Here is a 7,220-nt window from a genome sequence, read left to right as displayed (position 1 = left end):
GGCCGGGGGGGTGGGGTGGGCTGGAGGTGCCTGGCCACGCGCCCGCCCGGCCCGCTACTGTGCCCCAGCTCCCGCAGCCGCCACTGCGCCGCCTGGCCGTCCGTCCCGGACAGTTGTCAGTCGGGATGGCGCGGTCTGCACCGCCTGAGGCATGGTGCTTCCGGAACTGCCCACAGATCCTGGATCCCGTCCTCCGCGCCGAAGGAAGCTCTCGGGCCCCAGGGGTCTGTCTCTTCGGGGAGTCCAGAGTCCACCCGCACTCGCGGCTGTCCGTGGCTCGAGCGCTGGCCAGAGCTGAACTGAGCGGGGCACTGGGGAGTTGCGGAGTCACCAGCCCGGTTCCCCGTCCAGACCCGGGTTCCAAGCCCCCGCCCCACCCCGCCCCGCCCAGCTGCCCGGCCGCGTTCACTGACGCGCGCCCGCCCGCCTGCCCGGCGGGGACTTGGGAGACCCGCCGCCGCCGCTGCCGCCGCCGCCGCCACAACTTGGCCCATTTAAACCGCCCCGGCGCGGCAGGCGGGCGCGGGCTCCTGCGGGGGGTGCGTGACTGCCGACTGGGTTTTCGGTGGCGTGGGGCAATGAGACAGGGGAGTAGACCCCCCAGCTTCGTCCCGGTGGCGAGCAAGAGGAAGAGAGGCTCTGAGGGGTGTGGGTGCTGAGTCCAGGACCCCACTGTAGGCCTGAAGGGAAGTGGGGGGTCCAGCCATGTAGGTGAGCCATGTAGGGTGCTGAAGTGGGGCTGGGATATTCCTACTTTCCCCTGAGCCTGCTCCGCTGCGAAAGGTTTTATCAGGTTGTTTCTGTGCATCTGTTGGGTCTGGGTCTGGGTTGAGCATTGTGGAAATCTTGAGTTCTGTGCTTAACTAAAGATAGCAATTCCCTGTCAGTTTTCTCCCTCTCTCTCTCTCTCTCTCTCTCTCTCTCTCTCTCTCTCTCTCTCTCCCTCTCTCTCTTTTTTTCCGAGATAGGATCTCACTCTAGCTCAGGCTGACCTGAAATTCACTATGTAGCTTCAGGGTGTCCTCGAACTCGTGGTGATCCTCCTACCTCTGCCTCCCGAGTGCTGGGATTAAAGGCGTGCGCCACCACGCCCAGTCCTATCAGTTCTACCCATTTAACTACCCATTTCACATCTATCATAGACTATGAGGTTTCTTTATTTTACAGACGACAGCCTGAGACTGGTCAAATTTCTAATGACGCATAGCTATGGAACAGGACCAGAAAGAGGGATGGATACAGTCAGGCTGGGGGTGGGGTATAGGAGCAGCTGGCTCAGCGAAAATGCACACCTCCACCAAGCTCAACCAAGTCTGGGGAAGATGGACCTGCCACACCCATGTTTTCTTTGGTGCCTTTGGAGGGAGCAGGCCAGTTGAGCCACTGGTCGTCTTCCTGTACGGCCCTCTTGCCCCATGGAATTAAGAGGAGCAAGAAGAGAAAGTCCACCGAGTGTGGTGGCGCACGCCTTTAATCCCAGCACTCAGGAGGCAGAGGTAGGAGGATCGCCGTGAGTTCAAGGCCACCCTGAGACTCCATAGTGAATTTCAGATCAGCCTGGGCTAGAATGAGACCCTACCTCAAAAAAAAAAAAAAAAAAAAAAGAAAAAGAAAGTCTGAGACCCTGTCATTTTGGTAATAGCTTGTGAGACTGGCTTATCTTCCTTCACTGGTGTGTCATGTTGAATACACTAGAAAGTGGCCCAGTGTTAGCCTGTGTCCCCTGAGATGCACCTGACATCTTCAGGGGAAGAGCTGGGAGCAAGGAAACAGTGTTCTCCACTTTCCCTAGGGACTGAACACCAGGTGTGTATGAAGCTGGCTGCTGGCACTGCTCTTGACTCACCCACCGTGCTGGCCGCGTCATCCACAGCTACGGCACCAGCCGGATCCATGCTCTGCTCAGACTAGGACTATGCTTGGGGCCTGGGAACCTCTCCCACACTCGTTTGATTAGGGCTACTCTTCATATGTGGTCAGTTGGGGCCTTAGGGACCAGATAGGAATGGAGGTAATACTTCCTTTCATCACCAACTTTGGCCTCTGCATCCTGGATACCAGTATGTCCCTGACCCTAGGTGTGACAGCCAGCAAGCCCTCTTCTTCTCTCTCCCTATGGACTATCTTGCTCTAAGGCACAATGCCTTCATGTCTAATGCGTGTACGTATAGCCTGTGATCCATGTGCCCACTGCCTAGACACAGCCCCTGACCCTGCTGCCAAAGATGGTTGCCAACCTAAGACGTCTCATGTTATTCTGGACCTGTGTGCAGAACCTCTAGCTTCCTGATCATCTGTGGCATATAGCAACCCCAGGCCCACATCTTAAAAGGCTACTTCTTGACCCTAGGCAGGTGGAGGTGCTGTCCTCCAGCCCTGCTCGCCAGCCCCTGTGAAGCACAGAAGCCAGTCAGGAACGGCTTCCAGCACACACAGCCTGATATATCATGCTAGTCTTGCCTCCTTGTCTGGAGGATCAGGGTCTTTTTCTGGAAAAGACCCTGGACTGGGCCCAAGGCTGGACTGCCCCTCTCTCCACTGGGCAGACACTGGCGGGGAAATCCCTTTCCACTTAGTCCTTTCCCAGGAATGAAGAAAATTGCCCAGGCTTCCTCTTTTGGGATATTACACTTGCTATTCTTGTGCCCTGTGCTGAGGCACCTGGGCCATATCTTCCTCTGTGCTTCTCAGACTGGAGCAGAGACCAGAGGGACACAGTGTGGGGACTGGAATCATCTTGACAGGCATTCTGATGGAGCCCTGCACATTCATCACAGCTCCTTGTCCTCCCAGTAGGTCCCCTGTCTGCTCTGGCGCCTCCTGGTCGCTGCTCCTGGGCCCCCTGCTTGGGGGCCCTCTGCCTAGGGCTGAGGCCTGAGCTACGCTGTGGGAGGGGGAGGAGGGTCATAAATAACACTGTGGCAGGGTTGACGATGACCTGAGATATACAGGGGGCTGGGTCAGGTCGCAGGCCCCCTCTGTCCCCAATTGTGGCTTGCTCACCCGTCTGGGAGTGTTCTTCCTTAGGACCCCTTTATTTGTCCATTTATCAATTAGCCATTTACTGAGGCCAGATGTAGTGGAACCCCAGGAAGTGAGAATGAACCAGAGGTAGGGCTGTAAGAAATGTGTCTCCAGTCAGAGAAGGTGCAGCGAGCAGAGGCCTGGCCCACCCCTCAGCTTGTCTGCTTGAGCCCAGGGCTTAAGGTGATGGGGCTGTATGACATGCAGGTCCAGATCCCCCAGACAAGGCAAGGATAGAGCTGTAGGCTGAGGCAGTGGACACAGATGTGAGGAGACACACATTCAACCTCCAGCAAATATGTGCATGCTCAAAGCACACAAAGCAAGCACAGGTGGGTTGCCCTGTATCTGCACGTCACCTCCACAGCTTCTAAACCTGCACATGCAGGATGGTGTACAATACATAGGCATCCCCTCAAATCCCCACACAAGGCCTGCAGCTTCACCACAAACAACTCAGATAAATTACAGGTACCCCAAGACCTGTACACAAAACACAGATATCAGACCTGCAGTCACTAATACCAGATAAACTCCTGCCCACACATTCTGCCAAGACAACATGTCAGGCGAAGCGTCAAGTTGGTAGTGATGCTAGACTTCCTACGAAGAATTAACCTGCAAGGTCAGGGGTTCAGAGCAAAGCAGCTGAGGTTCCCTCAGACATGATTGTAAAGGGCCAGAACCTCCAGAATCAAGTCTGCTTCTGAGCCTGGTCAGATACAGAGGAGCTGCCCTGCCGAGACATGCTGAGCTTGCTGTGTCATGTCTTAGATGTTTCTGAGGCTGGGCTGGCCACTGACCTTAACCTCTGTCACTTAAAAGGACAGAGGCTAAAGCAGTTGGTGCCGATGGTAGACTCTGAGGTGGTTTGAGCCTCAGATCTTCCTGACACCTCAGCCTTCTTAGCCTTTCTTGAGACTTTAGTTTGCCTCTTGGAAATGGGAGAGGGTTCAGCATCTTGTGGTTCCCTTTAGTCTGGAGTAGAATGATCAGGGTGAAGTGTGTCTTCATGTGTCCTGGTGAGCCAGGGGAGGTAATATCTTAAAGCCCTGCACACCTGACTCTGTAATGAATCTGGAAGTACAGGAGCTAAAGGGTTCCACCACCTTCAGGCCAAGCAGAGCATCAAGCGGCGCTCTGCAGGGTCCCTGTGCCAGTCAGTGAATGTGAGAGCTAGTTTCACCTGTTCTCTCCCTGTGGACAATGCTAGTCAAGTCGGGACAGGAAGGTACCTGGGAGCAGGTGTTGCTCTGATGGGTGGATGTTGGGGAGCTCCATGCACAAACTACCACAGCAACATGCTTGTGCCTTCCAGACCCAGGTCCAGGGCTCACCGGAGTGGCAGGTAGGTCCTGGGCTGAGTCTCACATAGCCCATGTTCCACAACTAGGCTTGAAGGTGCTGACTGTGAGGGAAAATCCTTATGTTAGTAAGGACAGAAGGGCTTTGTGTATTCATGTGTCAGTACTATGTGTGAGGAATGTGACCTGTGTTAGTGAGTCTATACCTAAATCCTGCTGTCCACATCAGCTCAATGCTCAACACACAGCCCATATGAAGGCCTTAGGGACCAATGTTCCTCGTTTTGTCATCCTAAAAGCCTTGATGGGTTGGACCCAGTAGTGTTAATCAGTTCCCTCTTCATATTTGCCTGTTCTGAAATGGGCAGATGTGTGCGCTGTGGGGCAGAGTCCCTAAATAGTCCTGAAAGAGGCTTCAGGCTTCTGTCTCCAGGGCTTCAGGCAGAGGGCACTCCCCCAGGGGCAGTGGCAGGGGCAGGGGTTGTGAGGATAGTGGGCTCAGGTGAGCACTCTTAACCAAGTTTTCAGGTAGAAACAAGAAGGCACTGATGAAGCCAGGCATGGTGGCATACATCTTTAGTGCCAGTACTTGGGAGGCTAAGGTAGAAGGATCACTGTGAATTTGAGACCAGCTTGAGGCTATAGAGTAAGTTCAGGTAAACAGAAACAAAACAGAAAACAAAACAAAAAGAAAATGGGCTCCTGAACATTAGCCTTATGGACAAAGGAAGTTGGGATGGGGGTAGAGGAAGAAGGAAAGGGCAGGAGGGATGGGTAGCTGGAAGTTATTGCTCTCACACCCGGGTCTCAGAGCATTTTTGCTTGTGTAGGCAGCAGACTGGACTCCATAGCTGTGCAGCGGACATCCTGCTACTGTGGCTCAGAGTAGGTTTTACTCAACTCTGAGGGTTACTATACAAGGGCCATTCCACTGTAGTAGGGATAAGCCCTGATCATAGCTGGATTGGCTCTTTTAAGCTACTCCTAGCCCCACATAGCTGTTTGGCCCTTGGTAGCACAATTTTGCCTGTTCTCTTCCACTACCAGCTGTTCTGATGGGACTCCACATACCATATTATTAAGAAGCTCATGGCCGGTTGTGGTGGTGCACACCCTTAATCTCAGCACTCGAAAGGCAGAGGTAGGAGGATCACTGTGAGTCCAAGGCCAGCCCAGGACTACATAGTGAATTCCAGGTCAGCCTTGGCTAGAATGAGACCCTCTCTTGAAAAATTGAAAAACAAAACAACAAAAATAAAAAGAAGCTCACTGAATTTGGACATAGGTACCTTCTTCATCAAGAAAGACACACCTAGTACAATCTGGCTCAGTCAAGGTGGACATCTTTAGTCAGCAGCAGACACTACCTAGAAAGGGAGTCCTAGGGTGCATGGGTGTGTGGTAATCTAAGCTGAGGTGCTTTACAGCAACACTAGGTGGTACAGAGGCCCCCAAGATTATGGCTGGGTCAGGCAGGGTCATACCATGGGGTGGCCTGAGATTCTACATCTCAAGTACCAGCTACTTGAGGTCTCTTGATACCTGTCAGTATTCCTCCCACCATGGACCTTCTCTGTGCACAAGGAGGGTTTGTGGGAATTAAAAAAAAAAAATTCTTTTTGAGGCAAGCCCAACAGACTGCCTTTTTTTGTTGTTGTTGTTGGTTTTTCGAGGTAGGGTCTCACTCTAGCTCTCTAGCTCAGGCTGACCTGGAATTCACTATGTAGTCTCAGGGTGGCCTCAAACTCATGGCGATCCTCCTACCTCTGCTTCCCAAGTGCTGGGATTAAAGGCATGTGCCACCATTCCCGGCTCAGACTGCCTTTTGTTTTTGTTTTCGTTTTTTTTGTTTTGTTTTGTTTTTTCAAGGTAGGGTCTTGTTCTAGCCCAGGATGACCTGGAATTCACTCTGTATTCTCAGGGTGGCCTTGAACTCACAGTAATCCTCCTACCTCTGCCTCCCAAGTGCTGGGATTAAAGGTGTGCACCACCACACCCGGCTTCAGACTGCCTTTGTTAATGTGAGAGCATGAGAAAGAATTGGCATGCCAGGGCCTTCAGCTACTGCAATTGAACTCTAGACACGTGTGCCTCCCTGTGTGCATGTGTGACCTTGAATGTTTGAGTCACTGTGTGTCTGGTTTATGTGGGACCTAGAGAGTCAAACATAAGTCTTTAACCACTAAACCATCTTTCCAGCCCTAAAATGTTTTATTTATTTATTTGCAAGCAGAGAGAGTGAAATAGAAGAGAGACAGAGAGAATGGGAGTTTCAGGGCCTCCAGCTGCTGCAGAGGGCCTCCAGATGCATGTGCCACTTTGTGCATTTGGTTTTATGTGGGAACTGGGGAATCAAACCCAGGCCTTCAGGCTTTATAAGCAAGTATCTTTAACTGCTGAGCCATCTCCCCAGCCCTGTGAGACACTTTTAAAAGTTTCTTAAAAATATTTATTTATGGGCTGGAGAGATAGCTTAGTGGTAAAGGCACTTGCCTGAAAAGCCAGAGGATCCTGGTTTGACTTTCCAGGACCCATGTAAGCCACATGCACAAGGTGGTGCATGCATCTGGGGTTTGTTTACAGTGGCTGGAGGCCCTGGCATACTCTCTCTCTCTGCTTATTTCTCCCTAATAAATAAATATTTATTTATTTACAATGAGAGACAGAGAGAGGGAGGGAGGGAGAGATGGAGGGAGGGAAGATGGAACATCAGCCAGCTCATCTTGCTGCAAACAAACTACAGATGCATGCATTACTAGTGCATCTAACTTTATGTGGGCACTGGGGAGTTGAATTCGGGCTGAAAGGCTTTGCAAGCAAGTGCCTTAACCACCGAACCATCTCTCCAGCCCATTGTGGAGAATTTGTGCTCCTTGGAGTTCTAGGAGGCAG

Source organism: Jaculus jaculus, chromosome 5, assembly GCF_020740685.1.
Source record: "Jaculus jaculus isolate mJacJac1 chromosome 5, mJacJac1.mat.Y.cur, whole genome shotgun sequence".
NCBI classification, from domain to species: Eukaryota; Metazoa; Chordata; class Mammalia; order Rodentia; family Dipodidae; genus Jaculus; species Jaculus jaculus.
The sequence above is the reverse complement of the archived record's forward strand: the minus strand, read 5'-3'. Positions refer to the sequence as shown.